General features: G+C 43.5%; 1 long non-coding RNA gene across 2 annotated transcripts in view; it reads right to left on the bottom strand.

The window, feature by feature from the left end:
* The window catches only part of LOC142761163 (uncharacterized), a 40,400-nt gene extending 35,486 nt beyond the window's left edge, over nt 1-4,914 (bottom strand). For both annotated transcript variants that reach the window (XR_012883531.1, XR_012883532.1), the window contains exon 1: nt 4,831-4,914. This is a non-coding gene — a long non-coding RNA (uncharacterized LOC142761163). The remainder of the gene's footprint in view (nt 1-4,830) is intronic.
* Nucleotides 4,915-9,472: the final 4,558 nt, after the last annotated feature.

Consider the following 9,472-nt stretch of genomic DNA (forward strand, 5'->3'; position numbering starts at 1 on the left):
TTCAGCGATTGCACCTGATCGCCGAATTTAAGGGGTTAATTCGCCGAAACCAGCGGCAAAGGACCGCTGGTCGGCAAGAGTGGAGTGTCAGCTGTCGGCGACAGCTGACCTCCCGGTTCCCGGTGCACACAGTTGCCGACAGTGTGCACCGGGAAAAACTCAGTAACTGTACGTCCTCGTGCAGGAAGTAACCTCCCACGACGACGGACAGTTACATCCTGGTGCGGATAGGGGTTAAAATGTACCAAGGACTCCTCAATAGAAATACACTACTTGGGGTGTATGCTTGGGAAAACCGGGCACTGAAACTGTCTAATAGGGGTCTCCGTTTATACAAACAATCAAAACTGGGGTCATCTCGGGGTGGGCACGGCTCATTATCAGTATAATGTAAGACACGAAGTAATGCCGAATTATTTATTTTTTTTTAGGTTACAGTTCAGTTCTGAAGTTGCTTTGAGGGGCCCATATATTAGAAACCCCTATCAAACACCCCATTTCAGAAACTAGACCCCTCAAAGTATTCACAAAGGCATTTAGAAAGTTTATGAACCCTTTAGGTGTTTCACAGGTATTTAGAGCAAAGTAGAGGTGAAATTTACATATTTATTTATTTTTCTCAGAAAATCCTTTTTATACCTTTTTTTTCTATAACAAAAAGTTTTACCAGAGAAACGCAACTTAATACTTATTGGCCAGATTTTGCCGTTTTGAGAAATATCCCACATGTGGCGCTAGTGTGGTAATGGACTGAAGCACCGGCCTCCGAAGCAAAGGAGCACCTAGTGGATTTTGAGGCCTCCTTTTTATTAGGCACCATGTCTGGTTTGAATAGGTCTTGTGGTGCCAAAACAGTGTAAAAAACCCAAAAGTGACCCCATTTTGGAAACTAGACCCCTTGAGGAATTCATTGTAGTTTTCATGGGGTGCATGTGGCTTTTTGATCAGTTTTTATTCTATTTTTAGGTGGCGTGGTGACTAAAAACAGCAATTCTACTATTGTCATTTTATTCTGTTTTTTTACAGTGTTCACCGTGCGCTATAAATGACATTCACTTTATTCTGCGGGGCGATACGATTATGGCGATACCCTATGTTTATAGTTTTAGTCTTATGGCGTTTGCACAATAAAAATACATGTTGTAAAATATATGATTCACTTTTTGTGTTACCTTATTCTAAGAGCCAGAACTTTTTTATTTTTCCATCAAGAAAGCCGTGCGAGGACTTATTTTTTTGCGTAACGAACTGTAGATTCGATCAGTACCATTTTTAGGTAAATGCGACTTATTGATTTCTTTATTCCATTTTTTGGGAGGTGAAGTGACCAAACAATTGTGATTCTGGTATGGTTTATTACTCTTTTACAGCGTTCACCGCGCGGGATAAATAACGAAATAATTTTGTAGTTCAGGCCGTTACGGACGCGACGATACCAATTATGTATAGTTTATTTATATATTTTTATTAATAATAAAGGACTGATAAGGGGAAAAGGGGGACTTTTACTTTTATCACTTTTAAAACTTATGTTCTTTTTGCACATCTTTTTTTCACTTTATTACTTTGTCCCACTAGGGGACTTGAGGGTAGGAGGCCCTGATCGCTATTCTGCGTAGTGCAGTGTATTAGAGCTGTCAGCTACTCACTGACAGCAGGCATAGTGGGTCCTGGCTTCCGTCCATGGCATAGCCGGACGCCATTGCCATTGCCAGTTGCCATGGTCACCATCGCCAGTCGCTATCGTGTAGCAGGCTGGCGATGGCAGCTTAACCCCTAAAAATCTGCGATCACTATTGAACGCGGCTTTCAAGGGGTTAATCAGCGGGGACACAGCGATCGGTCCCCGCTGCAGTAGCTGCGGCAGCTGCTGTACGAGACAGCAGCTGTCACAGCTCCTGTATGTGTCGGGAGGACGGCCGAAACAGCCGTTACTCCCGAGACGTACTATTAGGTCATGGAGCGCGAACGATACAGCTACCATGACCTAATAGTATGTCCAGGAGCGGGAAGGGGTCAAACGTTAAGGCCCTGTTCACCTGGAGTTTTAGGAAACTTTTTTTGCAGCGGAAACCGCGGCAAAAGACGCCCAAAATTGCCTCCCTTTAAATTCAATGGGAGGTGGAGGCGTATTTATGCCGCGAGCAGAAAAAAACTCACGTGAAAAAAAAGTGACATGTCCCATCTTTGTGTGTGGCTTTGATACATCATATAGACTTTACAATGAGCGTGATACATTGTTAAATTGACAACATGTACACAATCGCTTGGACCATTAGTTGCATGGACCTTTTTTAACTCCTTCCTGACATTTGACGTATCCATACAAAGCGGGCGTCGGCTGTAAGTTACAGCCAACACTTCAGAGTAACTAGAGGAATCCCACAGTCAATAGCGACCGCAGCATTTAAATCGTTAGAAAGAGGGGGAGACCCCCTCTAACAGCTCATAGCGCCCCCCGCAATGCAATCACAGGGTGGCAATGGCTGCCTGGGGGCCTAATGAAGGCCCCCAGGTCCGCTATCTTTGCGCTGCTATTAAGCCTGTCAGAATCACTATATACTGCTATACATTAGGTATGCTGTATATCTACAAGCAATCTAAGATCGCTGGTTAAGTCCCCTAGGAGGACTAATAAAAAGAAAAGTAAAAATTAGTAGAATAAAGTTTTTGTAAAAAATAAATTAAATGGTCAAAAACACCCCTCTTTTCCCCCTAGAGCATAGTTAAAAAAAATAGACAATTGATATCGCCGCATCCGTAAAAGTCTGAACTATTACAATATATCATTTAACCCGCACGGTGAACACCGTAAAAAAATAAAAATGTAAATGCCAGAATCTCTATTTTTTGGTCAGCTCATCTCCCACAAAAAAATGAAATAAAAAGTGATCAAAACGTCACATGTACTCCAAAATGTCATAATTAAAAACTAAAGCTTACCCTGCAAAAAATAACCCCTAAGGAATGAGGCCTTAGGCTATGTTCACACTAGACTAAAAACGTCTGAAAATACGGAGTGGCTTTCAAGGGAAAACGGCTCCTGATTTTCAGACGTTTAGGCCAAGTTGACACAAGAATTTTTTGACTAGTTTTTTTACGTGGAAACCGCGCCAAAAGGCTCGTCAAAAACAGCCCGAAAATGCCTCCCGTCGATTTCAATGGGAGGCGGGGGCGGTTTTCTCCCGCGAGCGGTAGAACCGGCTCGAAGGAGAAAGTAGCGACATGCCCTATCTTCGGGCATTTCCGCCTCTGACCTCCCATTGACTTCAATGGGAGGCAGAGAAAGCGTGTTTCCTGGCGTTTTATGCAAGCGGCGCTCAATGGCCGCGGGCGAAATACGCAGCGAAAATCGGCGTGCAGGTAGAGGAAAATCTTCCTCAAACTTCCAAACAGAATTGCAAAAAAGTGTGTGAACATAGCCTAAGACACTCGCGAATTTCGCAGCGTTTTTTATGGCTGTTTTTGGAGCGGTTTTCAAGATATATAATCAAGTCTATGAAAAACAGCTCCAAAAACTTCCCAAGAAGGGTCCTATACTTTATCGCAGTTGTTTTTCAAAACGGCCGCATTAAAAAACAGCCCATCGGAACAGAACGCCGTTTTTTCCATTGCAATCAATGGGCACAGGTTTGGAGGCGTTCTGCTTCCGATTTTTCGGCCGTTTATGGCCCGAAAAACTGCCGAAAATGAGCCGTGTGAACATAGTGGTATACTTAATCGACGCAAAAATAAGAAAGTTATGGCATTCAGAATTTGGCGACAATACATTTTATTTTTTACACTTAGGTTTTAACTTGTAAAAGTAGTTAAATATAGAACTATATATATATATATATATATATATATATATATATATATATATATATATATATTTGGCATTGTCGTAATCGTGTTGTCCCACAGAATAAGGCTAACATGTTCTTTTAATTGCAGTGAATTCTGTAAAAACGAAGCGCAAAAACAATGGAGGAATCGCTATTTTTTTCATTTTCTACACCACAAATAATTTTTTCCCGTTTCCTAGTACATTATATGGCATAATAAATGGCGCTACGAAAAACTACAAGTCGTCCCGCAAAAATCAAGCCCTCATAGTACTATATCGACAGAAAAATAAAGACGTTATGGGTTTTGGAAAGTAAGAAAGTAAAATCCGAAAATCTGAAAAACGGCTGCGGCGGGAAGGGGTTAATCCCAGTTTGTTCTTGAATACAATGAAAAGTTGCACTTTGTAATTATAATGATCCATTCGGTACCTGGGAAACAAGGGCTTATTCTTGGTTTTTTGCTCAAATTCAGCACACCGGCTACCTAGGTCCATTGATTCTTCGTGAATGCTTTAATGCAATTTGCTCCAAAACCGCACAATATTGTAGCAAAAAACATAACGGTCTTGGCGCAAATTGCATCAAAAGCGAGGTGAAGCAGGCTGTTGGGAAGGAGTTTTGTTTCACCATTAGGCTAGGCTTTCAGGTCACTGAAAATGTGCAGTTTGATGCAATTTGCGCCAAAACAACGCCATTTTTTGCCGCGATTTCCGCAACATCGCGGCCAAACGACTCGGTTTTGCCACGATTTTCGGTAAAAAATGCTTTTATACCACAACGTGAGAACCAAACTCTATGTAAAGTTAACGTTACTATTGCAGTTCCGCTACTAAATGTGTAACTGAGCGAATATAAAAATATAAAACATTAAAAAACAGATTGTAATCAGCACTAACGTATAAGTTACAGATTAAACACGGCAACAGATCAATGAAATGGGCATCACGTGCAGATCGCTGCCAGCACATGGAGGGGCACAAACCAACATGGCGTTATTTACATTATCCTGCAAGGCTCCTCCACATCTTCTGCTCACACTGGACCGAAAACCACACGAGCGGTGCGCCGAGCAGCTGTATTTATATCGTCTTAATGAGTTGCCACGCCCCCACCCCCGCCCGCCGGAGCTGTAACCAGAAACACCCTTTCATTGCTGAACACATTTTAAAACCCATGCTAAATCAGATAAGGCTATGTTCACACGCGAGTCAAAAACGGCTGAAAATTACGGAGCTGTGCCTCTGATTTTCAGCCGTTTTTGAAGCTGCATGTTCACACTGAGTTTTTACCAGTTTTTACCAGGGGAAAACATGCCCGAAATTGCCTCCTATTGATTTCAATGGGAGGTGGAGATGGTTTTTGGCGCTGTTCACACTGAGTCTTTTGCAGGCAGAAAATTCTGCCTCAAAAATCAGTCTGGAATTTTGAGACAGATTTTGATCTGCCTGCAAGCTGTTTGCCGCGTTTTTCGCTCGCGGCCATCGAGCACCGCGGGCAAAAACGCAGCCAAAAATGCTTTCTCTGCCTTCCATTGATGTCAAATGGAGGTCAGAGACGTAAGCGGCCAAAGATAGGGCATGTCGCTTCTTTTTCCCGTTTTTTTGCATGTTTTCCGACGCGGTTTCCGAGTCAAAAAATGTGTCAAAAAACTCTGTGTGAACAGGGCCAAAGTAGCAACATGCCTCAAAAACCTCATTGAAATCAATGGGAGACGGTTCTAAACGCGTTTTTTTGCCGCGTTTTTTGACACGTTTTCTGTAAAAAAAACGCTCGCGGTTATTCCCTGTCTGTTGAAGAAATAGCTAAAAAAAAAAGCCTAGAAAAACGCGCCAAAAAAACGCGGCAAAAAACGTGTGTGATCCAAACCACTTAAAAAGAAACGGAGCTGATTTTTCCAGGCAGAATTTTCTGCCTGCAATAAATTTTAAGGTTTTTTCTAGGCGTTTTTTTTTGGGCGTTTTCTATTGACGCAATGAAAAACAGCTCCAAAAGCGGCTCCAGAAGTGACAGGCTCCTTCTTTTTACGAAACGCCGTTTTTCCCATTGAATTTAATGGGCAGATGTTTGTAGGCGTTTTGCTACAATTTCTAAAGGCGTATTTTGGGGCGTTTACAATCCAAAATACGCGTGAAAACATAGCACGTGAACACATCCTCAGGGTGCATTTAGATGAGAAGTTTTTGGCTGCGTGGTAAAAAAAAGACAAAAAAAATCACACAAATAAAAAAGACCACGCAGTTTTACCATGAATTGATGCGGTTTACGAACCGGTTTTCGCCTGCGCGTTTTTTACAGGTAGAACAAATTTAGGCCTAGTTCACACTACTTGCTTGACGAATTTTAAGGCAAATTCTGAATTGACATTATGACGCTTTTTTTTTCATATTTTTTGTGGCGTTTTTTGTCCGCCCTTAAAAGTAATGCAAAAAACGCCGCAATAAAAACGCCCAAATGAGCGCTGCAAGTTCCTGTGCCTCCCATTGATTTCAATGGGAGGTTAGAGGCAGAAACCACTCAAAGAAGGAGCATGCCGCTTTTTTTTCGGCGAGAGTCCGTAAGCCTCGCAGGAGATATAACGCCTCTGCCTCCCATTGAAATGAATGGGGGACGATTCAGGGTGCTTTTTGGCACGGATTCCGGCGCAGTTTCCACGTCAAAATCTGAGCCAGAACACTCACACAGTGTGAAACAACCCTTTTTTTTACAAGTTTCAGCTGTAAAAACCACAGTGGCGAAAACCGCATATAAAACCGCAGCAAACTGCCGAATAACCGTGTGCGGTTTTTCCGCGATTTTTTTATATTTGCGTGCGTTTTTTCCATGTGGCCAAAAATCACTCTTGTAAACGTACCCTTTCCCGTAAGGCATCATGTTGTTTTCCTCAGTGTCTTATCCGGGTTTAGAATACTGAACCATTATTTCTGTACCATTCATTCATTTTGCGCGGTCGTGGCAGAAAAAACTATATTTGACCGCACCTTTTGAACCCAGTCATACGGTCCATTCACACTTTGCGGTTAAGTTGTGGTTATAGCCGCCTTAAAAAATGCATCCGAAAAGCCCATGCCTTTTTGGTGCAATTTGGTGCGTTTTTCGATGATGTTGCAGTAAAAAACGCAACAAAATGCAGTAAAAATGCATGCGGCTTTCAGATGTGCCTCAACCGCCACGTGTGAATAGACTCTTAGGCCACACGCACACCATACGTATTACGTGTGGATTTGGCGTGCTGATTTTCCTGCAGCACATCCACAGCATAATATAGCACCAGCAAAGTAACTGAGATTCCAAGTAAACTCATCTACACGTTGCAGAATTTTCCCGAACGTAAATTGACCTGCGGTGCGTATTTTAAAATCTGCACCGTCTATTTATCTTGCATTTCCGTCCCAGAATTGTATCTGACAAGTTTATAAAAGAATGCACCAAAATACACGGCATAAAATCTGCACCTGTTTCCGCATCAAAATGGAAAGAACGCACCTAAAAACGCATCAGAAAACGCATTATTACGCGCTGATTTTACCTGCGGAATTATCTGCGTTTACAGTATGTGTGGTTTACGCAACGTGTACATTTAGCCTTAGAGGAAGAGTACCTTTACATGAGTGTTTTTTGGGTGAATTAACATGAGTTGTTTTTGGCCACGTGGTAAAAAAACGCATTAAAAATCGCGAGAAAAACACACGCGATTTTACCACGATTTGCTTCCGTTTTTGTCTCTGCGTGAGAAAATGTGTGAAAATGTGTGAAACAGGTTTCACCTGTGAAAACCTCACAGGCAAAATCATGGCATTTTTAAAAGGGTTTTTAGAGTCATGTCAAAATCGGCACCATTTTTCTAAATATCACAACAAAAAACAAGACTTATCTAAATGTAGCAGAAACTGAAGAATTTGATCCAGCGCTGTTTCGTTAAAAGGAGGTAATATTCCAACTTTATTTCAGACAAAAGTAAAATCCACTAGGAGTAAGGGTGGTTGTCTCAGCAGTAAGCCTACGCATTTCTGACAGATCACCTGTCCTTAGTTATGGCACAGTGATCTGTCAGAAACGCATAGGCTTAAGGCCTTATTCACACGACAGTGAAAAACGGCCGTGTGATGGCCGTTCTTTTAACGGCCGTCACACGTGGTTTTTTTAACAGCCCGTGAATAATGGCCGTCGAAAATTAGGACATGTCCTATTTTTGGCCATTTTAACGGCCTGACGGCCCCCATGGAAGTCAATGGGTCAGTTTTTAATGGTTGTCAATATATGTAACAACCGTTAAAAACGGATCTGTGACATGGGGCTTAGTAAGGGTATGTGCACACACACTAATTACGTCCGTAATTTACGGACGTATTTCGGCCGCAAGTTCCGGACCGAACTCAGTGCAGGGAGCCGGGCTCCTAGCATCATAGTTATGTACGACGCTAGGAGTCCCTGCCTCGCTGCAGGACAACTGTCCCGTACTGTAATCATGTTACTCCTAGCGTCGTACATCACTATGATACTAGGAGCCCGGCTCCCTGCACTGTGTTCGGTCCACTACTTGCGGCCGAAATACGTCCGTAAATTACGGACGTAATTAGTGTGTGTGCACATACCCTAAGGGAACTACTAGTTCCCTTGCTGGTTATAGGCGGCGCGACGATACACACTCACCAATTCATCGATGCAGCGCCAACTTCTTCTGGTCTGGTCACTAGTCTCGCGGGTTCTGCGAAGGCGGCGCGATGACATCACCCCGCCGCCTTCACAGATCCCTTGAGACTAGCGACCACACCAGAAGAAGGCATCTACAGGGGGGCTGTGTGACATCTTCAGTGAGGCTGTGTGGCATCATATACAGGGGGCTGTGTGGCATCTATAGTTAGGCTGTGTGGCACCATATACAGGGGACTGTGTGGCACCATATACAGTGAGGCCGTGTGGCATCATATAAAGGGAGGCTGTGTGGCATCTACAGTGAGGCTGTGTGGCACCATATACAGGGGACTGTGTGGCACCATATACAGTGAGGCCGTGTGGCATCATATAAAGGGAGGCTGTGTGGCATCTACAGTGAGGCTGTGTGGCACCATATACAGGGAGGCTGTGTGGCACCATATACAGAGAGGTGTGTGGCATATACACGGAGGTGTGTGACATATACAGGGAGGCTGTGTGGCATATACAGGGAGGCTGTGTGGCATCATATACAGGGAGGCTGTGTGGTATCATATACAGGGAGGCTGTGTGGCATCTACAGTGAGGCTGTGTTTCACCATATACAGGGGGGCTGTGTGGCACCATGTACAGTGAGGCTGTGTGGCATCATATAAAGGGAGATTGTGTGGCATCTATAGTGTGGCTGTGTGTCACCATATACAGGGTGGCTGTGTGGCATATACAGGGAGGTGTGTGGTATATACAGGGAGGTGTGTGGCATATACAGGGAGGCTGTGTGACATCATATACAGGGATGTGTGTGGCATATACAGGGAAGCTGTGTGGCATCATATACAGGGAGGCTGTGTGACATCATATACAGGGAGGTGTGTGGCATCATATACAGGGAGGTGTTTGTTATCATATACAGGGGGGCTGTGTGGTATCATATACAGGGAGGCTGTGTGGTATCACAACTGGGCGACGGTCCCTACGCTCAATAAGTG

Source organism: Rhinoderma darwinii, chromosome 4, assembly GCF_050947455.1.
Source record: "Rhinoderma darwinii isolate aRhiDar2 chromosome 4, aRhiDar2.hap1, whole genome shotgun sequence".
NCBI lineage: Eukaryota > Metazoa > Chordata > Amphibia > Anura > Rhinodermatidae > Rhinoderma > Rhinoderma darwinii.